The sequence below is a fragment of the Myotis daubentonii genome, chromosome 4, assembly GCF_963259705.1.
Source record: "Myotis daubentonii chromosome 4, mMyoDau2.1, whole genome shotgun sequence".
Taxonomy (NCBI): domain Eukaryota; kingdom Metazoa; phylum Chordata; class Mammalia; order Chiroptera; family Vespertilionidae; genus Myotis; species Myotis daubentonii.
This window is the reverse complement of record NC_081843.1, coordinates 38,629,229-38,652,666: the sequence shown is the minus strand read 5'-3', so window position 1 is coordinate 38,652,666 and position 23,438 is coordinate 38,629,229. Positions and strand designations below refer to the sequence as shown.

General features: G+C 38.2%; 1 pseudogene; it reads right to left on the bottom strand.

Annotated features, from left to right (window-relative positions):
- Window positions 1-4,439: 4,439 nt before the first annotated feature.
- Window positions 4,440-5,452, bottom strand: LOC132232603 (26S proteasome non-ATPase regulatory subunit 7-like; annotated as a pseudogene).
- Between the last annotated feature and the right edge of the window lie 17,986 nt (window positions 5,453-23,438).

Below are 23,438 nucleotides of genomic sequence, written 5' to 3'. Positions count from 1 at the left end.
TATGTACCACATATTCTCTATGCTGAGTGTAAATTATTTTGTTTAATTATCTCAGGATTCTGTGAGTTAGTTGCTCTCATTATCCCTTTTTTTATAAAGCGAGTCTAGGCAGAGGACATATATGTTACTTGCTCAAGATCACACAATTAGTAAATTGGAGAGCTGGGATTAAAAAATAGTGAGGCTTTAGCCACTAAGCTATATTGTATTTCAAATTAAGGACATGGGTGTCTGAAATGTGTAGAAACATTCTAAAAAGTGTAGGCCCCAATGTAAGAACCAATTATAATTACTTAATCAAAATTACAAGCTCATCATACTTTTGTTATTTCATTACATCGATGCTCATTTATTTAGCATCCATGACACAGCTTAGCAACAGAGGATGTAACAATGCATAATGATAATACTGAGTGCTTGCCCTTGAGTCACCTATAATCTGGTTGGGGAGACAAAACTGACACATAGAACATTCATAGAGCAATCAACGTGTGTAGTTAAATGCTAAGTCATGTGTTGTATTGAATTGTATATTACAAGGGCATCAAGAAGAGAAAGAATGCAGAGGGCCAGTGTGTGTTGGAAAATACTCGCAAAGGATTGTAATGATAGAGAGAAGCTGGATGAGGAGGGAGGGTAGAAGGATACACCTGTCAAGAAGAGCAGGATGAAGACAAATAGAAGCTCAGAGAGAGGAATGAGCATGGTAGGCTGGTTTCTATGCTTCACTCCTTTCTTTCCCTCTCCACCCCTCCTCTGCTCTGTACACACACATATACAGGGTGGGGCAAACGTAGGGTTACAGTTGTTTGCATGGAAAATAATACAAGAATTAATAAATAATACAAGAATAGACTCTGTGTTTTGTGCTCACAACTATAAGCCTACTTTTCCCCACCCTGTATACAGATATACATCCATGTATACACACGTGCTTTTGGCTGTATATGAGTGTGCATATAGGTATGTCAAAATGTTTCTGATAAACTCAGAAATATGATGGGTTGCTGGAGATGACAATTTGTAATTTTTAAAATCTGCAATGGCTCACACATAAAGTAAGAGGATATGAGAGAAAAATGAGGTATTATTTACCCTTGACTATATTTAGCAAAACCACCCTTCTTTTAGAAATTGAGGGCAGGTCAATACTCACACCAGGAAAATATTTTTATTAAAAAATAACTCTTTTTATGGAAAATTTGGTTGTTTTTTGATTGACACCCTTACTTATACATATTTTGGGTTTATCGTTAATATGGGAAATGAAGATAAAATTGATCTGTAATGTTATTCCTGTGTGTTTAACAATAAAATTCAAGAAAAAAAAATATTCCTCCAGTACAGTGAGTTGGGTGACTAAGATAAAAACCCTCAGTTTTATGGGTTGAAGTAGTTCTTAATCATGGGTGTTGTTACCAAAAAAAGCTAGGTTTCTAAGACCAGGATAAGGAATTCTTGTATAAACCAATGTCTTTGCTGCCTCAATTTTGTAAAGCAAAGGAACCAAAAGTCTGGGTTTTAATTTTGAGACATAATTAATTGGATTTATTTGCTATAGGATATTTACAATTGGTAAAAATATGCTACTTCATATTTAACTGAAAACAACTATAATTCAAAGACTAGGACTTAAAAGCTATCTATTGTCATGTCAATTGAATATAATATCTTTGTTTTATTATTACATGTTCAACAATCCTCCATGAGCAATTCCTCCATGAGGAATAGTCACATCTGTATTCTGCAGACATACTCAACCAGGCCAATTCTGTTTGGGCGCCATCATATATGGGAGTTCACTTATATAATAGAACCAGGTGGCAAATTTGATTCCTCTTATTTTTTACAAAAGCCATCATGAACTTACAGATGTGATAAAAAGCGTTAGTAGTAGCATTGATTCTGATTTCATCAACAGAAGGTGTATTTGTATGTGAATCTCTGTTTCGGGGTATGTACCCAAGACATTAGCCTCTCAGTTTTGATTTCCCAAGCCACTTTTTCTTTAATATTTAACAAAAAGTTCATGACTCCTCTTCTCATATATTGTTGAAAACCCAGCATATTTTCTAATAGCTACAATGACATCTGTTGGATTGGTTAGTAAGAGGTGTCGCTTATATTTTTATGATGACTTTTGACTTCTAGTTAGTTCTTGCTGCATTGAATTCTTGATCTTTTCTCTGCCCCCCCTTCACTTGCTATCTCTCAGGCTCTTTCCTGCACTATTTTACTCCGCTTTACATGGTTTTAATTACTGTACTACTAAAATGACACTGTCTAGGTTATATATAAAGCAGGTTTTTTTCTGGAAAACTTGGGGACTAAAGAAGAGTTATATAAAATATGCAGCATATTTGATGAAATCTAACCTTCAAGGTTAGACAGGCTTGTTCTTAAATGTGATCATTCCCATACAGGCCCATGAAACTAAAGATCTAGCTTATCTGTTCCTCACACACTCAACACACAATAGTGGAATGGGCATAGGATAACCATTATAAACACGACTGGTCAAAAAAGAGGGGAAATAGGAGCCATAAAGGAGGTGTTGGTACATAGCAGTTCTGAAATCTAAGCAGAAAATGTTGGAAATGTCCTAATTAGGTCCAGCAAGCATTCTTTCGGCTCAGCCCTCTGGGCTTGTATTAATTGGCTCAGACTGCCATAACAATACCACAGACTGGGTGCTTAAGTAACAGAGATTTATTTTTTAACACTTCTGGAAGCCAGAAGTCCAACATGTCTGCTGAGACCTGTCTTCCTGGTGTGCAGTTGGCTGCCTTCATGCTGTGTCCTCACCTGGCCTTTCCTCTGTGCTTGCATAGTGTGAGAGAGAGAGATTTGGTGTCGCTTCCTCTTTTTAGGAAGATGCCAGTCCGATCCAATTAGACTTTATTTTATGACCACATAAAATTTAATTACCTCCTTAAAGGCCCTATCACCACATTGAGGGCTAGGGCTTCATATAAATTTTGGGGACATAATTCAGTCCATAACAGTGCTCTTCTTGGTTCTGCCTGCTGAGTCATCCTCCCCTTCTCATGAAAGACACCACTTTTGCCAATGAGTAGTTTTCCCAGGCTACTTCCTGATATTTTGGGGGATCCAATTGCCTTTTTGTACTTTTATGCTGCCCCGTTACTTTTCAACCCAAGGTGGCAGTATAGGGCCTTTTGTATGACTGAAGAGTTCTCTGAGGTCTTAACAAAAGATTCTGCAGTCACACCCTTGGCTTCATCTCTAGACTAAGGGCACAATATTATATCTTTGGTATTTTTTGCCAGACATGTACATCTGAATTGAATCATGAGGAAACATCAGACAGACCCAAAGTGAGAGATATTCTATAAAACAATTAGCCAATACTCTTCAAGAAAGATAAAAGAGACAAAAGAGAGACGTGACAACTGAATACAACATGGGGTCTAGATTGGATTCTAGACTATAAAACTGTCCAAGGAATGTATAAAGTTAGATATAGTTTAGGTTTGTGCTGTTATTCAATGATAACTCACCAATCTGATGAGTCTGAAAAGGTAGGGGGTGGGGAGCGGGGAGCATTTCTAGATAGCCCTGATTCAAAATCGGAGTCATAGTAGGCGTTAGATCAATGTGGACCATCCAGTTTAGCCAATTGGGAGAGCATGGTACATGACTATGTTATTTTCTGCAGAATAGTAATTAACTTAAAAAGGGTAGGCAGTGGGTAGTGAAGTATAAACTAATCATTAGAACAATTTTATCAAATTAGGCTATGCTCCTTTTGGATATGAGCTTTGGAATGATAACTATTAACTGTTTTGTTTTTTTTTAACCAAGCCATTTAATTGTCCTTAAGGTAAACAGTACATGGAGCTGGATCCCAAGCCCTGAGAATGCCAGAGCTCAAGGTCCAAGTGTCCCGTGGCGTGGTGTTCTCAGCGGAGTGGAGAAGGGTTGGAACTCAGAGGTGTTGGAGGCAGAGCACTTTGGGAATTCACGCATTCCACTTAGCAATTTTGCAAACTGCCAGAAGCAGACCCCAAGAGTCTTTTGAGATGGGGAAAATTCAACTCCTGGTTTTACAGATAAAAAAAAAATGGAGAGTACCCAAAATGCTGTTTACTTTTGTCACACAATCTGAGCTGTCCTAATCCCAATTCATAGCGTCCTATGCTGCAGTTTAGGTACGAGATCAGTCCCTCTATCCATTCACTTCCATGTAATGCCACAGCAAGAGTGACTTGGGGCGGAGAGCTCTTATCAATACAGCTTTTTAACAAGCACTTAAATGAAAAGAACCCTCTGGTGGCACACAAGTCAGTTTATAAGATTTTAATTTACAAGTTAAAAAGTTATATGTTTTATTTTTTCTTCTTTTTCTCTTCTTTCTTTCTATCACTCTTTCCCTTATCTTTCTCTTCATCATCTTTTTTTTTTTTTTTAATATTTTCTTATGACCGCCAGTGACAGCTGGGTATGGGCCCGACGCTCCAGCTCCATCCATTTTCAGGGCTGGTTGATTCGGCAGGTGAGTTGTTATCTTCATCATCTTTTCTATCCTTTTTGCTCTCTTCTTTTGCCTGCCCTTCTTTCTTCTCTTCATCCCGGTTGGCAATCTTGTTGTTGATGAGGTTGTCCAGGGCAACCACTGAATGGATCAGGGAGGCCAAATACACCACAACCATCTGGTCGTTGGTTGTTTAGGTAAAAGGCCTTGACAAACTCCTGCAGGCCAACATCTGGCAGCAGGTTGAAGACGTACTGCAGCTGGTAGATGATTTGGTGGTTGATGGGAAGCTGCCTGAAGCCACTTTCTCCAGACAGCCTTTGATATCCAGAAGTTTGGAGTTCAGTGCCTTCAAACCATGCACCTGGTTTGTGATCCACCGGGAAAGAGTGCCCACAGTAGTGTCTTTGATGTCTCATAACAAGTGTTCGACCCCAACTTCTTCAGCTTCCTCTGCTCCAATTTCACTGGTCACATGCTCAAATGCTTTGGAGGTTGGAGTTCCATCCTGAACTTCTTCCACTGAAATATATGCTTCTGTGGGCAGTCCCAGGCCCTTTGGTGTCACATCAGTGATGACTAATACTGAGTTAGGGCAGTATCTTTTCATGAGTTCATTGATAGCGATGCCATTCTTGTGTAGTTTAGGGCCTGTGTGGTACCATGCAGCTATTCTTTCTCTGGCATTGACCTTCTTAAACATTCCATACATGTTTTCCAAATAATCATGGTCTAAAAACCAGACGGAATCATCTTTGTCATTTTCATCAAAAGGGACTATAAAACTGTTGGATACATCCAGTATTTTCTTTTGCCATGACCCCAAAAGCACACCAACAACACACTTCTGGTTTCCAACCTTGCCTATTGGGTTAAAATTATCCACCACACTGAGCAGCACCAGGGGGTGGACTACCACCAACTGCACTGCCAGCTCCGGCATCTCGACACCCCCCCCCCCCCCCCGCCAGGTTCTGCTCTCTGCGATCCGCAAACATAGGCAGCCACAGTGGCAGGGACACTCTCGATAACTATTAATTCTGATCCTTAGTTTTAGCATAAAAAAACCTACCTCAAAATGTTGTTCAGATTAAATGAAGAGTTGCATATCAAGAGCATGACACATGGTAAGCATTCAATTAAAGACAGGCTTTGTTTATAGCACGCTGAAGGTGATGGTGATGGTAGGCCACATCTAAGCAGACTAGTATTTTGGGCAGAAGTGTCTCACAAAGACACTAGATAACAGTACAGATGAAAGAAAAAAGTCAAAAGAACTTTTATGACAATTTGTCAATATTCTATGAGTTAAGGGCAAGAGTTATAGGTTGATGACCTTGGATGTTCCAGGGTTCCATTCAGACAATACAGGTATTTTCCAGAAAGATTATTTCTGGTCTCTCTGCCCACAGGTAGAAATGGAACTAATATGTTCATTTTATCACTCAGGAAATAAAGACAAATTAGCTATAGCAGGGTTTCTTAATAGCAGCACTATTGATATTTTGGGTTAGATAACTCTGAGCCATGGCCCCTAAAAGATGGGTGGGTGGAGAAAGCCAAAGGGGAAGGTGAAGCCACCAGCAATTGAGGGGCCTTGAAGATGAATTTAGCAGGCTTGCATTTCAAGGACATGGACTGACGTTCAAAAATGTAACACTATTTTCTATAATCAAAATACATTTTCTGGCCATAACCGGTTTGGCTCAATGGATAGAGCATTGGTCTGTGAACTCAAGGGTCCCAGGTTCGATTCCGGTCAAGAGCATGTACCTTGGTTGCGGGCACATCCCCAGTGGGGGGTGTGCAGGAGGCAGCTGAACGGTGTTTCTCTCTCATCGATGTTTCTAACGCTCTATCCCTCTCCCTTCCTCTCTGTAAAAAAATCAATAAAATATATTTTAAAAAATACATTTTCTGGCTTTTATTCTTCATATACTCAAACATAATCATAATTTATTCTAGGTATATTCTGTGAAAGTATGTAATTTCTCAGGCAATCCTAGTTTATAACCAAGACACATTTTGGATGAAACTTTATCTTGGCTTTTCTCCCTGGAGTTGAGTCTAAATTGGAGGACTGGGGTAGGCTGTTAAATAATCTTGCTCAAAAGTCATTTGATAGTATTGGGAAAGAAGCCATTTGCTTCTTATTTTGATGTGTTTGATCCTATGCAGATGTCTTTGAGCATTAACAAATCTGCTTTGATTTTCAGGCACAGATCATGTTTTTCATCTAACAAAATATTAGAGTTTGGCCATTAGCATCTTCCCAGGGTTTACTTATTTAGAAGTTTGTGAGTTGCCATGTTCTCTGGTTGTCATGCTGCGTTTTCATTGGCCCAATCTTTTGGTCTTCTTTTCCATGTCCTAGTTATCTCCCCAAATCTTGTGATTCAGGGTTCAGGGATGCTGAAAGGATCTCATTGTGTCCCTAACACTGTCTCTTATCCATCTCTGCTCTATTATCAGCAATTCTATTCTCATGGAGGACATTGGCTTGATCACTAACTAGAGTTTAGACAGAACCAGTGAGGTATTTTGTTTCGTCATGATGGTGCCAGGGACTTCTCTAGGAAGGCTGCTCTTTCATTGAGTCTCACCCAGGGTGCAAGAGATGTGTCTCTTTTGTTATCAGAAACCAAAATTTAAATGACAATTCTCTTGTATCCTTCTCCACCTTCACTTACGGGGAGAGTGATGGAGGAGAGTCAGGGTCAGGGAACAAAGAAAAGGCTATAGGTTCTTGATTCTCTCCCAAATTTGCTCCCATTTTCTACAAAGTTTATGGTTTTGTGGTCTTGAGAGTTGGGGTAGAAGTGTGGATATATTTTTGCCATATTGCTTTTCCTTTCAAATCTTTTTGAAATCATACACTACACTTACATTGAGGCTTTTGAATATAGGAGCCAAGAATTCAGTCTTTGCTCTCCAGCCTCATCAGAGAACTGGTCCTAGGTGAATGACAGCCCATATGTCAAGACCCATAATGGGCACAGGAGGAAAGAAAAAATTAATATTTCAGATTACTTCCCTGATAAGTGAATGTTGTTAAGGTTTAACTTGGCTTCCAATAGAAATCTTTCCTTCCATTCACACCTCTGCTAACAATAAACAGATGATAGCATGCTCTAAAGGGGTTCCAGTATCCCATACACTTTTCTGATAAAACACCACCAGTTCTCCTTGGGCCAGTATTCTGATTTCACTCATGCCATGTGCATTCCCCTCTCTGTTGTCAAGTTCCTTCTGTCTAATGTGCCACACCACCTTCCATTTTCCTGGATCATATCGGTAAGACATGAGGTCAGTTTCAACCACCTCATGACATCTTTCCCAAGCATCTTTCCCCCCCACTAATCAGCTAAGACTTAATTCCTTCCATTTTGAGTTGTTATTTGTTTCATAATTATCAATTACATTTTTTAGCCTTATAAGAAATATGTTACTTGAATATACTCTACATACTGTGAAGTATTTAGCATGGTACTGGTACATAGTAGATGATAAATATTGATTCATTGTCTACACTGGTTTAAAAAATATGAAAGTCTAAGAACTGTTCTAAATTATTTTCTGAGTTTTTACAACAGCTTAACTTCTGTTTTCTAGAAACATAAAGGCTTCTGAAAAATAAAAATTAATAAACCTAATTTCCTAAATTTTCATCATACAATTTATAGTTAAATAATGATCATAGATATGACAAGTTTTAAAATTGCCAAGAAAACAGTCTGGTTTGCTTTGTGCATTTGCCATTGCTGTTTTTCAGCACGTTATGTCATTTTCAGAGTCAGTTGTCCTTGCCATTGTACAGTTCTCTTTAACAGAGGTGAGTCTGAAAATATGTTTAATAAAGAAAGGCCAGTACAGCACAAATATAGAGATCAGGAAAACAATTAGATATATTATCAATATTAACCATAATAATAGTTTCCTAGAATGTCTTTCTTGTAGATAAAGATAAAATCACTAAAAATTTCACTAGAAAAATCAAAATCATGTTTAATTATAAAAAGAATTATATAATTGTATTATTTTATTATTATTTATATCTTAATAATAAGACTGATTTTGTCAATATTCCATTCTTCTATTAATTCATTCAACAAATGAATATTAACCACTTACTACTTGCTGGGTATTAAGGTTACAATGATCCCTGTCTTCACTGAACTTACAAATTTTAGTTTTTAATTCTATAAAGTGATTTAATTTTTATGTAAGAAAGAACTATAATTGAAATAAGAATTTTGTCAGGCATCTTATAGACTCTCTAAATGGTTTCATTTTTGTACATACTTTTAAAAACTTATCTTTTAATTTTAAAAACATTTCATAACCATGCCTAAAAGTTAAAAGGAGAATAGATATATGAATAGATTTAATTTTTATTTAAATACATTTGCTCTTTTTCTTCTGGCCAGGAAGACACTTGTGATTTATGTTGAAAAAGTAGCTCAGTGATTTGTAAGGTAATTTCCCTCATGGAAGACTCGAGAAGAGGAGAAATGCTTAGAAGCCCCCTGGCTCACTGTTGCCCGAATCAAGAGCTTCGTTTCAATATTAGCACTTGGAAGATAAACACTAGCCTCCAAGAGAGGGGATGTTCGCTGGATATCACCTGATTCCACGTGGGAGGACAGAGAAACTACTCAGATGTTGACAAGCAGAAGCAAACAAACATTTATACCAGAAATGTATGCACTTACTATCATAACATCATCCCTACTCCTCTGCCCTGGTAGGTAGAGATTTTCAGATTCCTCCCAGGAATATGGTGTTTGTAGGATTTAAATTTAAATAGCTTTCAGTAGGATGTGGAAGAGGGTCTCTACACAGACAAATATACCAGATATCTACTCATTCTTTGGATAACTTAACAGAGCCTCACCCAACATTTCTCATGGCCAGAGACTGGCATTTGACCGGGCGAGACTATCCCCAGCATCTCTGTTCTTGTCAGCATGCTCTGCTCTGCTATGTCTGGCACACAGGTGCTCTGCTGACCTGGGAGAGTATTACTAAATACTAGGAATGACTTGCTACCCTACATTCATTTTGACAAATAAAACACAGTCCTAGAGGAAAGAGATGGTCCTCCGCAGTCCCACCTTCTGGGCCATTACTGAATGCAGAATCCCTCTTTTCCCTTTGCTAGAAATCTCACATAAAGTGTTAATCTCCCTCCTAAAAGTCTAAAGTGATCCAACAACTAAAATGTATCTCTGTTTAAAAAGTGTTAGAGCCTAATTGCTCATTTTTTTTTCTTTCTTTTTTTTTTTTTTTTTTTTACTTTAAAGCTGGACTATGTACTTTTACACAGCGTTCTCATTAGAGGATTTTTTTTTTGTAAGCTTGCTTTGATTCTTTGCCTTTGAGTCTCTGAATACTCAGTTGGGCCCTGGTCAAGATATTTTAGTTCATTTAGCAAAGCCCACATAATGATGTTCTCAGTGTAGGTAACGGATTCTAGTTAACTAATCACATCCATGACTCGCATCCATCGCAATTACTTTTGAGATGTGATATGCTAATAGAGATTCCTTTTTAGAACCACATTAAATGGGTCATGAGTGAATGCTACACCACCTGATACATGACTATGCGAATGAGGAAAATATGCCACTGGAAGGGGCTAAAGAATAGAGAGATTTTTCTTGAACTTATGGATCCTGGTTAGATTCTTTGGTGGGAAGCATAAAATATTAAGTTGCAGGAGCCTTAACGTGGCCAAGACTCTTCCCCCTCACCGCAGTCTCAGAAGAACAGACCCCCGATTCGCCTGAGTGCTGGTCTGCAGTTCTCATCTCATTTGAACGGAACCGCAGGTAATTTCCTTCAATCAAGTCTTCACTTTGCCAGATATCTTAGAATGGAAGAAAACAAAACTGCCATACAAGTCAGGGGAAAGGAAACATTAGTTTCTCATTGTGTAAGTTGTGATGAGATCCTCTGTTTTTATCATAAACACTACGTAACATAAAATGACTGGAAGACGAATTACCAAATGTCTCAGAAGCCCATTTGAGAAAATATAAAATGAGAAAAAGCTTTTTGAAACCTCTCCTAATGTATCTCTTAGGACTAAAAGAACTATAACTGTTTCAGGCCTGCCCTTCTGACCCCACTTTCCTTCTAGCAAGTCAACGGAATTCAATAATCAAATGCTTCAAAGGATGCCAGAAGGTCTGACATAATTCCCAGGGACGGTTATTGGAGTTACTTCTGGGGAGAGACAGAAACCAGAGGTGCGTCTTTGTTGCATCCAGGTCTGACTCAAAACCAGAGGAAAGCCATAAAAGCACGAGACCAAGAAGACAACTGTATGTTTGACCTTCCTGTGGAGACAATGGTAGAACTATTAGGCTTCCACATTTCAAAGCAAGTCTCTGGATTTTATCTACCAGAAATTCCACTTCTGAGACTTTCAGAGCAGCACACATTCAAGGACAAGGCGCCGTGAAAAATACAAGATTTAATTAGGAACTCAGGAGGTGGTGAAGATTTAGTATTATGCAATCAAATTAAATATTCTTTCGCAGCATTTTGTTTTCTTAGCAACTTAGCAAAGTTACTTAGAATATAATAAATCTAATGAAGAATAAAACCAAGTGATTAAATCAATAATGGCAAACCTTTTCAGAGAATACTTGGTTTTCCATTTTTGCATGGATCCATTCCAAGATGAAATAATGTGGAAAACTATTTGATCCAGTGTGTAAAACTCAGGGTTTTGTCAGAAAGAATGAAATTGTGCCTTTATGTCTGAGAATTTAGTGAGTACTATTTCAGTGAGTTAACCTTTAAAAGTTTTAAGTGTTCACTGTTGACTAACTAGGAAAGCTCTGGGATCGAGTTCTGACTTCATTCATTAATTTGTTTATTCCCTCATTCATTCGCTCACTCACTCACCCACTCACACTACTATGTGCCAGGCACAGTGCTAGGCACTAGTGATACCATGTTGACGAAAACAGACAGCCTTTGTCCTTCAGAGATTATCAGTCTAATGAGGAGGGAACATATGCTACCAAATGATTACTATATTATAAACTTCTCTAAAGGAACGTGACACAGGAGACCTCAACCAGTCTGGGCACTGATAGAAGGTTTCCTTGAAGAAGCACGATTTAAGTTGAGATCTGAAGGATGAGTAGGAAGAGTTCACTGTGGGGAGGAGGGAAGAGCATTCTGGGTAGAGGGAACAACATATACAAAAGCCTTAGGCAGAAAGCACATGGTGTTTTGGAAAAGTTAAAAAAAAAGAAGAAAAAAAAAAGCCCAATGTGATTGGAAGCAGGAACAATTCTAAAAGTGTCTGGATCTTGGTTTCTAAATACCATTTTTCACTAACAAAAACCAGGATTCTCCAGAAAAATGGCCAGTTCCAGGGGAAGGGAAAGGACACAATGAACCCAGACCATCTTGCTGTGTCATAAAGTAAGAAAGTGCTCAAAGAATAGAGGGTTTTGTCAAAATAATGCTGAGGCAAAGCCAGCATTATGGAGTTCCCTTTGACCAAATTCCTGGAAATTTGAATATTAAAATAAATAATGATAATAGTATATTACAAAGCATTGAATAACACAGGAAACAAGTCCATACTGATATATATGCATGGATAAATTTAAAGTTTGGTGAGGAATGAGATATTTACATAGTTCCTTACCTTCCAACAAAGCATTTGTTCATTACAAAGGGAAAAAGAATACTTTACAATGGAGAACCTTGGCAGACACCAACGTAAGTAATCAAAGTTAACATGATTAGTCATCATAAAAGTTGAAATTATGTGCTATTTTATAGTAATCAATGAGAAGAACACAATATTATTTCTTTAGTATTTTTGCCAAAATGAACAACTATCATACTTACAGACCAATCCAAATTGAGGGACATTATCCAAAATAACTGGCCTGCAATCCTCCAGTTTCAAGATGATGAAAGCCAAGGAGAGAATGGTAAACTGTTCCAAGTGGAAGGAGATTAAAGAGACGTGACAACTAAACGCAGTATGCAACTCTAAACTGGATCTCCTGCTATAAAGGAAATTGTGTGGATACTTTGTGAAAATTGAATGGGATCTGAGAGAGAAATTGATGTGAAGCTTCTGATTTCAGTGACTGTATTGTAAGTATGCAGGGGAATGTCCTTGTTTATAAGAACTGCACTAAAGTGTTTGGAGATCATTGGGCAACACATCAGCAATATATGTACCCACATGGTTAAGAAAAAGAAAAAAAAAAACACTTTCCAGCTTTTCTACAAGTTTGAGATGGTTTAAAATGAAAAAATAATTCAATTAATTAAAAAAGGAAAAAAGCCACTAGTGCTAGAAATCTTGGCCCTCTATTTCACCATGTGGACAATAAGGAGGCTACTTGAAATCTATGGATCTCAGTTAAAGGTCTACTGCAGTGTATTAACTAGTTCCCAGGAATAGCATACAAATGAAAAATTGCTGTGTAGCCAATGACCACAAACTTGGTAGCTTTAAATTATATCCCTTTATTATAATCCAGAAGTCTAGATGGCATGACTAGGTTCTCTGCTGATGGCTAAAATCAAGGTGGCAGCTCTGCATTACACCTGAAGCTTGGGGTGTTCTCTTACAAACTCATTCCTGTACTATGGGCCAAATTCAGTTCCCTGAGGTTGTAGGACTGAAGCCCCATGTTCTTGTGACAGACTGCTCTCAGCTCCTAGAGAATGCTCTGAGCTCCTTGCCCCATGGTGCCTTCTATTTCAGCAATGGAGAGCCTTCCTCTCTCACATTTGGAATCTCTCTCACATTTTAAATCTCTCGGACTTTCTCTCCTGCGACTATCTGGAGAAATATGTTCTGCTTTTAAAGGGGTTTATGCTGATTAGGTTAGGCTATCCAGATCATTTTTCTATCTTGAAGTCAATTAATTAGAATAACCTTAACTACATCTGCAAAATCCCTTTTATAACAAAACGCAATCATGGGAGTAACAGCAGGGGGCAAAATTGTGGGGGCTATCTTAGAATTCTGCCTACTACAGGATGGAAGAAAGGAATGTGTTTGAGTTTGCGGTCAAAAAATGAATATATAGGTAAAGAAGGGAAGGTAAAAATCTACTTCCTGACTCATGAACTGGGGGTTGGGGAATTCTGGACTTTGAGACACCTTCCCCAGTGAATGCTTTGCTTTGTTGTTCTGAAGCTGTAAGAGCAGGCACAGTGTGTTTCTGATTTACTGTTGCATTCCCAGCACTTCTTGGAATGAGTGATACATAGTAGATACTAAAAATATGTTGAGGGTATGAAGAATAAGTGATGAGTGAATAATTAGCTGTAGCAACCAAAGATTTATTTTCTTATTTAACTCATCAAAATCATTATTCCTGGTGCTCGGTGAGTTATTCTTCCAAAATAGCCAGGCTAAGGAGAAACCTGACAGTTAATTTCTAGTTCCCTTTTGATTGATGGTATTTGTGTGTATAGAGAATTTGAGTTTTTTTTTTTTTTTAAGTAAGTATATGTTTCCAAGAAGCTTGGAACATATTCATGTATCAATAGAAGTAGCTATTACATTCGGAATGAAAGGATCTCATGATGCTATGTGGTTTGATTAACATATGATAAAAGCTTAGAACATTCCTATATAGGAGCATAGGAGGAAAATGTATTAAATATTATTTTGAAAATAGTCTTATTGCTTTGTGTCATTATACAATGTAAATATGCTCAAAGTAAAAAAAACCGGAAAAATATAGAAAAGTATGAAAAAGAAAATAAAGATCATCCATAGCCCCACAACTCAAAGATAAACACTATTAATATTTTGATCGATATCCTTTCAGGTTTTTTTCCTGTGCCACAATGGACGACACCAGCACATACATATATAGTTCCACATAAATAATTCTGCCTGTCACAGGATGGAAGAGTTTTTATAATCTGCCATTTTTGTTTAGAAATATATCATAGACATAGTTCCATGATTATAAATTATATATGAACCATTTTTAACAGTTGCAATATATTTTATTATGTGGTTGTATTAACATATTTTATTTAGCTGATCCTTCCTGATGGACTTCTAAATCATCTCCACTTTTTTTAGAAGTATACATATCACTGCAATAAACAGCCCGGTACATAAATCTTTATACATTGGCTTAATGATTTCTGTAAAATAAGTACCCAGGAGTACTATTGATAAGTCAAAAGGTATGTAAATCTTAATGTTACCAGATTGTCCTCAGATGTGTTTAATCTCACAAGCAGATTACAAAGTATCTGTTTATCCTTGCCAACGAGGATTATCAATTAAATATTTAATCTTTTTAAACTTGACACATAAAAATAATTTATTGTTTCAAATGCATATCTTTTTATATAGCTAGTAGAGGCCTGGTGCACAAAAATTTGTGCACTGGCCGGGGGGAGGCGGGAGGAAATGTCCCTCAGCCCCACTTGTGCCCTCTCACAGTCTGGGACCCCTCAGGAGATAACGACCTGCTGGCTTAGGCCCGCTTCCAGGTGGCAGAGGGCAGGCCCAATCCCTAGGTGCCTGCCCCAAGCCCCTGGTCGGGCTCAGAGCAGGGCCGATTGGGGGGTTGGGGCACCGCCCCCTGTCACACACACAGAGCAGGGTCGATGAGGAGGTTGTGGCGCCACCCCCTGTCAGAAACAGAGCAGGGCCGATGGGGGGTGTTGGAGCACAGCCCCCTGTCACGCACAGAGCAGGGTCGATGGGGGGGGGGGGGTGCCGCCTCCTGTCACTCACAAAGCAGGACCAATCAGAGGGTTTGGGCACTGCCCCATCACACACAGAGCAGGGCCCATGGGGAGTTGGGGCGCCATACCCTGTCACGCACAGAGTAGGGCTGATCTGGGAGTTGGGGTGCTGCCCCCTGACACGCACAGAGCAGGGCTGATCAAGGGGTTGAGGCGCTGCCCCTGTCATGCACACAGCAGGGCCGATCAGGGGGTTGGGGAGCTCCCCCTTGTCATGTACAGAGTAGGGCCAATCAGGGGGTTGGAGTGTCCCCCCTGTCATGCACAGAGCAGGGCCGATCAGGGGGTTGGGGCACTGCCCCCTGACACACTTAGGGCAGGGCGGATCAGGGGGTTGGGGTGCCGCCCCCTGTAACCCACAGAGCAGGGCCTATCTTGGGGTAGCGGCGCCGCCCCTGTCAAGCTGCTCCAGGGGCCAGGAGGCCTCTCGGCTCCGCTGATCCCAGGGCCGGGAGGCTTCTCAGCTCTGCTGATCCTGATGCTGGGAGGCCTCGTGGCTCCGCTGATCCTGGGGCCCTGAGGCCTCTTGGCTCCGCTGATCCCAGGGCTGGGAAGCCTCTCAGCTCCGCTGATCCTGGGGCCCTGAGGCCTCTAGGCTCCGCTGATCCCGGGGCTGGGAGGCCTTTTGGCTCCGCTGATCCCAGGCCAGGAAGCCTCGCTGCTCGGCGGCTTCGGGGCTGTTTGGCTTCGCTCCACCGCTTGGAGCCTGTGTATGCAAATTAACTGCCATCTTTGTTGGCGGTTAATTTGCATATCACCCTGATTAGACAATGGGAAGCGTATCGGAGGTATGGTTAATTACCCTTTTTGTCTTTTATTAGATAGGATTTTACATCTTTATTTTTCTTTGGAGTTTTAAAATACATTTTAAGATGAGGTTGTAAAAAATGGCTATTAGGCATTATTTTTTCTTATTCTTTGTCAAAAGTATATTTTTTATTTTTGTAAGTATTTAAGTCCTTATCTAGGTGACTTTTGAAATGCATTAGTATAGTAGGCAGCCCCTAGGATGGTCTCCAATGATCCCAGCATCTGGTATTCACAACCTTCTGCAATTTTCTCCGCTTGAGTGTGAGCTGGCCCTGGGACTCTCTTCTCTGTCCTGCCAATAGAATATGGCAAAGGGGGTGGGATTCTGCTTCCATGATTAGGTTATTAAATGCGGAGACTTCCATCTTATCAGCAGATTCTCCCTATTGCCTTCTTCGCTGCCTGATTTGATGAAACAAGCTGCCGAGTTGGAGAGACCTACCTGACAAGGAACCAAGGGGACACTCTGGTCAAGATGCTGAGGAAATGAATCCTATCAACAACGTGTGGGCTTGGGAGATCTTCTCCCGGTGAGTCTTCAGATGAGACCACAGGCCTGACCAACAGACACTTTGATTACACCCATAGCTGTACCACCTCCATTGTACTAAACAGTCTCACAGCGAGACTCCCTCTGTGGCAAATTCTCTCTCCTTACTTTACAATGTAGACTTTTCAGTGTATAGAAATGTAACTTTAACATGTTGTACCTTAAAGCACAGAGATCAAATACTGAGTTTGAAATTCCTATATAATATTATCACATACTGTATGGCAACATGGGGATTTTAGAATAACCGAAAGGAAACTTGGACTCAAGTTTGTTTATTTTTGACAAAGAAGGTTGATGACAGCTCTTGTATCTGTGCTTGTTATTTTAAAGAACTAACTCCCTTCCTTTAGCACCAGGATTCTTAAGGGCGCTCCTCTGTTTTGATTTCACAATAGGATTAGAAATTCTATACCAACTTATTTGCATGTACTTGTATTTGTATAGATTTAAGGATCTCCTTATATATGTCCTGGCTTGTATAGATTCTCTGGTAGATAAAAAGAGATAAATATCTTACGTCTTGATGCTGGGATGCACTGTTCCCTAGGAAATGTTGCTTGGAGAGGGCTGGGTATTGTATAAGGCACACTCATTCTGCCTCCAGGGGCGCCTCTGTTTCCTCCACTAGAATAACAATACTCATCACTCACCATTTTTGTGTTAATGTGGGTGAAAGAGTAAAAACGTTAAGCCTTTTCCTAATGCAAGGAATTGATCCATGAATGTCTCATTTGGCCCTCTGCTTATGAGGCATCCTCAGGGATCTAGAAATTGTCATTTGGGGGGAAAGAAAGCCTCTGTTCCCATTCCACATTGCCTCTACCTCCTTGACTCTTTAACGTCTGCTTTCTCCACATTAAATGCCGTCTCAAAAAAAACATGCTTACTTACATGTTTTTTATTATGCGAGTTAGAGGAAACATTTAATAACACCCTCTAGGGATTTTATTCGCACATTCATTAAGTTTAGTAAGGCACCATATTTTCACAAAACAGTGAATTCAAGCAGTGAACAACACAAGTTAATGTTTTTATCAAACAAATATTTTTTCTCAAACAAAGGAATGTGACAACACAAGAATTTCAAAGGTGAGAGTTAGAGGTAGACTGAAGGGGGATGGAGGAAGATCCCAGATTGGGGAGATGGATGGAGAAGGGGGAACATACCACCTCATTTGTAATATTACCCTGGTCAAGCCACATTTGAGTGACAGCCACACATTCTGTTAAAAAAAAAAAAACCCACAAAAAACAACTGTTGCTTCACCTTCTGCCCAAAGTCAGATTCCCTATTCATATTACCAATTTTTACTATCTTATTTTGATTAATTAAGAGAAGTCCAGAAATATGTGTGAAAGGCTAACAGAGTTCCCAGCCTTGACAATTCAAAAGAAATAAACCTTATGATGCCTCCTATGGAGGAGTTGATAGATTATTTTACTTCTAGACGTGAGCCACAAGCACAAGGGGAATGACTGCTGTCAATGGAAAGTTCAACAGAATATACACCTCCGTAGAAGGCTGGGGATCGGCCCACCAGGAGTAACTCCAGTCCTCATTCACAGAGCGTCTAAGTAGTAAGGCAATCATTCCACATAAGAGAAATGCTGTCCAGGATTTTCCCTGAGCAGTGATTCAGATCTAAGTAGGGGCAATCAGAGTTTTACCTCTTCCTTCTCCATTTGGTGACTTTCAGAATGACCAGCTATGCCATGCAATATAGGGAGAGAGAGAGGCTGTAACTTGGAATCAGAATGCTTGGATTCCACCCAATTCTACCTAGTGAGCAAGTCACTAAATGCCTTTAAACCTCAGTTTCCTCATTAGTTACAATCTCACCAGGTTTTTTTAAAATCCATTGAGTTAAAAGGTATGAAATATATTGTCCTACAGATTATGCTTTTGATTTTCACTGATACATATGTGCACAAACTCCAGAAGATTCCAAGAGAAGCAGCATGACTTAGTTGTCCAAATACAGATGCTATCACAGAAATGTAACTCTGTCACTCATAAGCAGCATGAAGGATTTAAATCTTCACTCCCTTCCTTTAGGACGCAGCCAAAGATGTGCCTGGCACACAGTATCCCTGGGAAGTTTTTTCAGTTGACATGAAAGAAAGTCTTTGAGGTTCATTATGTAATTTTTTTAAAAAAAGGAATTTAAAATAGTTTTCCTAAAAGTGTATTTTATTAATTCTACAACACACACACACACACACACACACACACACACACACACACACACAAACAAACAAACAAACAAACACAAATAAGTCTGGCCAGTTGTTTACATAAATGACAACTCTTTTTGATGACATGAGTTTTAAGAGAAACCTAATCTGGAATTAAGTTGCCATGCCTTTTGCCTCCAACAGAAAGTAAGTGAAAAAAAAAAAAAGATAGGTGAGGTGATACTTGCTAATATTTGTTGCTGAAAAGATGGGAGGGAGTGGGATTGGAGGGAAGGCAAATAAAACCCACTTCTCCATTTCCAGAAGAATATATGTACTGTGATTATCGGGTTTCTGATTAAATATTCAGTAGATGAATTTGAGTACTCCATGACCTACAATATCCACAGTAATATTTTGAGTGATGGAGGGCTGTAGGGAATGCATTATAGCAGAGTGATGGAGAGTATGGATTTTAGTTCCACAAAGACATACGGTATATCGGAATTTCAGGCCCTCTAGTTGCTAGCTGTAAGATCTTGGATAAATAGTTTAACTTCTGCAGGTCTTGGTTTCTTCATGAGAAGGGGCAATAATTATAATGATTATCACCACAGAGTGTCAAGATGTAAAATGAAATACTATAAAGAGGGGTAGGAAATGTTTCTTCTGCCTAGGGCCATCCAAAATTCTCAGCTTAAAAATTAGCCTGCTATATTTGTTCAAACATGTAATTAACCCCCCTCATGCCTTGTGGGAGCTTATGTAGCCCATGGGCCAGATGTTCCCCACCACTGCTACAAAAAGAACCGTCTGGCATATTGTATATTGTAAGATCTCAGTAGCCCTGCTTATATCGCTGTCTTCTATGCACCCTTAAGAATTATGTTTAAAAATACGATATTGTAATATACTTTAATGATATTCCTAAAGTTTTGAGTTCATTTATTCTCATAATCAACATATATATATATATATATATATATATATATATATATATATATATATATATATATATATTTTCATTTTATAGCAGCATTTTTTCTTATGTGGGTATACTCTGTTTTGCAAAACAAATTAAATCAACATTTTGTAAATCAAATTATATTTGATGATGAGGGGTGGACATTACACTAAAGAAACATAATTCTTAAACTTTATTGAAACATATAATCTTTTGAAAATCTGATGACAACATTGTATTCTCTTTCTGGCCAAATGTAAAAGTTTGTGAATAATTAAAAGAGAACATGGGCCTCCCCGAAAAAAGCTGAGATTTTTAATGACGTGAATAAACTTTCAATATTGCAAATAAACCAATCCTTAATTTAGCTGTTGTATAAATTCAAATTTCTATACAGCAAGTAGCTTTTAATGAAGTGCCTTATATAGATTATCAGTGTTTAATGCAGCCTGAAACATAGTTATGTGCCACTAAGTTTGCTAGATAAACTTATTTTTTACCCAGGCTTATTAACTATGCTGTACTTAGCAGTTTGTACACAGTGAAAAGCCACTGATATACCATTAATATTAGTGTCAGGTTGTAATATCGAATTACACCATATGGATGAATGCTTTTTTTAATGCGTTTTCTGTAACAAAGAACCAGCAAACACAATGATTGTTTTTCCAGAACAGTTTTTTTTTACTTCATATTTTCAATAAGTATTTTTTAGAAATTCATATAAAGTACTTATTTCCCTAGCATGTCAATATCTAATGGGAGTAATTGAACATTTGAATCATAAAATCAATCAGGAAGGTGACACGTTTACCATTAGATTCCTGGCTTTGCTCCTGCGCTCAATACCATCTTAATGTAACATAGTGTTTCAATTATTTTAAAACAACAAATGGTTAATAGATTCTGAAGAATTCCCTGACAGCAAAATTGGATGTTTCTGCTAATAAAATAAAATCATAATGATATCTTCTAAATAAATGTTTAACGATAAGTTTCAAAAGATGTAAAAAAAATCTTGAGAAAATATAATTTAGCTATTAAGCAACCCAGAAAAAAATTTATTTCTGAAGTTGTAAATGAACCAGGAAAATGACTTACTTTGACAAGAGGTTATCAATCTGGGATAACCTGCACTGTCATCTCATTTGTGATTTTGATCTCTTTTATACCTCCCAACTTCAACTAATGGAGTGCTGATTATTTGTTCATATTTTTTTTTGGTAAGTTGTGGGATTTTCATAATCCATTAATGGTGTTTTTTGTTTGTTTTTAATGCCATTAGGCAAATCAAGAGGCAAATGCAAGCAGTTCCTGCAGAGGCAGTGAGAAACGACCTCCACTAGCAGGAGTTTTGTCTGGTTGCTGATCGGCTGCATCTGCTGTGTGTGAAATGACAGAAGGATTATTCAGGAAATTCAATACACCCACAGAGAGAAGCCAAACATGACAGCTTATTTTGGGAACCATTCTATCATGAGGATGCATTTGTTCTTGGAGCAGCCTCAGAAAGCCTCCCTTTCATCGAGCGAGGTCTTGATTAAAGGGACTGCTGATGCCTGCTACACAGAATGATTCTCTCTTGACAAAGTTGTCTTATTTCAGTCAATGTCTTTTGTTTTTGTTTTTACTGTTGTAAGGAAGATATTTTATTGTTAAATATTTGCTAATTGTCTGTTTCCAGTAGCACAGATTAGAACATGATTCCTGGAAGGCCATAACAATCATCTGATAAATGACAAATAGTGAATCCTTATAATAATGTTTATGGCATTTTATTCTTGTAAATATGCTTCTGAAGAAGGAGGTAATTGCTATATGTTTATATTTTTTTTGTAATTTTACAGTTGTAGTATAGTCCATAAAAATTTATTTAGTTACTAAAATTTAGAAATTAATTCAGAAGCTATTGTGTTTTTACCAGGACATGTATATAAAAGCAAATAATAAATAGTATGTTAGTTGTAGCTGAAAATTAAGAATGAAGTCTGTTAAGGCACTCAATCATGCTTTTTGCATCTTTCATTCTCTTAAATTGTTTTTTTTTTCCTTTTACCTAAAATTTCTACCCAGTCTTGGGATTTATTGGTCATGTAACTTCTTTAGCTAATGTAAGTCAGGATGGCCAAAATAACCCTTCATAAATTATAGCAAATGTGATGTATTCAAAGTGGCTATGTAGCTGTATCTTACCAGTTTCTGGGACTCACACACTTGCTGAACAGCTTTCAGATTCAGCAAGCATCTCACAAACCTCACGGAATCATAAATAATAATCAACATCTTACAAGCACAGCAATAATTCATTGCTTGAGATGTGTTGGTAGGCTGTGAGCATAATGAACACTAAGAACACTGACAAAGCCACTCGCCTTTCTGAGGTGGTCTATTTAAAGCCTTTTCCCTGGTGTTTGACTTGCCACACATTAAACCTTGCCAAGGATCAAATTTCTTCTCTTTTGCTTGCGTTTCAATTAATAATTCTTTTCTTCCCTAAAATTAAAGCTACAAATACAACAGTTCTCAACACTTTTTAGTTATTTCAGATTTACTGATTTTTGAATAATTTCCATATGTTGTCTAGGAAGCAAATACTGTCTGTCCCGTGCCGAAATGGGCAGATTCTAAGAAGAATCCTTTCTCCATCGGGCTGATGGCTCAGAATGATTAATCCTTTTAGAAGAGCGAACGAAACGTTCCCTGCATTGAGTAAGTACAGATGGTGCTGATTGTCTTTCCTGCTTGTCATTTACTTTCGACTCACATTCACATCAAGTCCTAAGTGCTGTCTTCGTGGTGAAGGATAATGATGAGGATGTGACCTCCAGGTTAAGGATGCAACTTGTCAGTTGTGTTTAGACTCTGGTATTTGGAGTTGAGAACACTTTCCTGCTACTCAGCGGCCGGGCATTAGCACTTTTGTAAGGGACATATATACTTTTATCACATCTCTGTTCTCTCCCAATTCTGAATTTTCTAACCTCTCCTTCAATGTTCTATGCACTTCAGGAAGAGTATAGAAACCTCTCAAAATCCTTGTCCATCTGTGCAAGCAACACACACACACACAAACACACACACACACACACACACACACACACACACTCACACATGCACTTAGTATCTAACAGAGTGCCTGGCACAGAGTCAGTATTCAATCAAGGGGATAAACTCAATGAATGTTTGGAAAAACAAATGAATAACTAATGAAATGAACTACATTGAAAGATGAAGAGACATTTCAGTGAATTTGTGAGCTGATCAGAATGTTTTGTTGTTGCTTCTATGATGGTAAAGATGAAGACTCAAAATTCTTTGCAATAGAGAGGTTAAAATAGATGTCATTTTTAAGTTAAATAAACACATCATTAGACATAAAAATATCAAAATAATTTCTAAGCTAGAACTACACATTGATTGGTAATTTCATAAATATAATAAGATTAGTGAGTACAGAGTATTTTAATGGTACATAATAATAAATGTTTTTAAATGAATAAATCATTTACTCTCAAGAAGTGAATTATATTCTGAAAATAAGCCACTATTATGTAAGCCACTATTAGTTACTGTTTATTTTCATAGTTTTGTCTAACTCAGAGATTCTCAAATTATATTTCAGATAACAATTGTAAGTGTTCTTCTCATCCTTCCTTTAACATTTTGTTTCC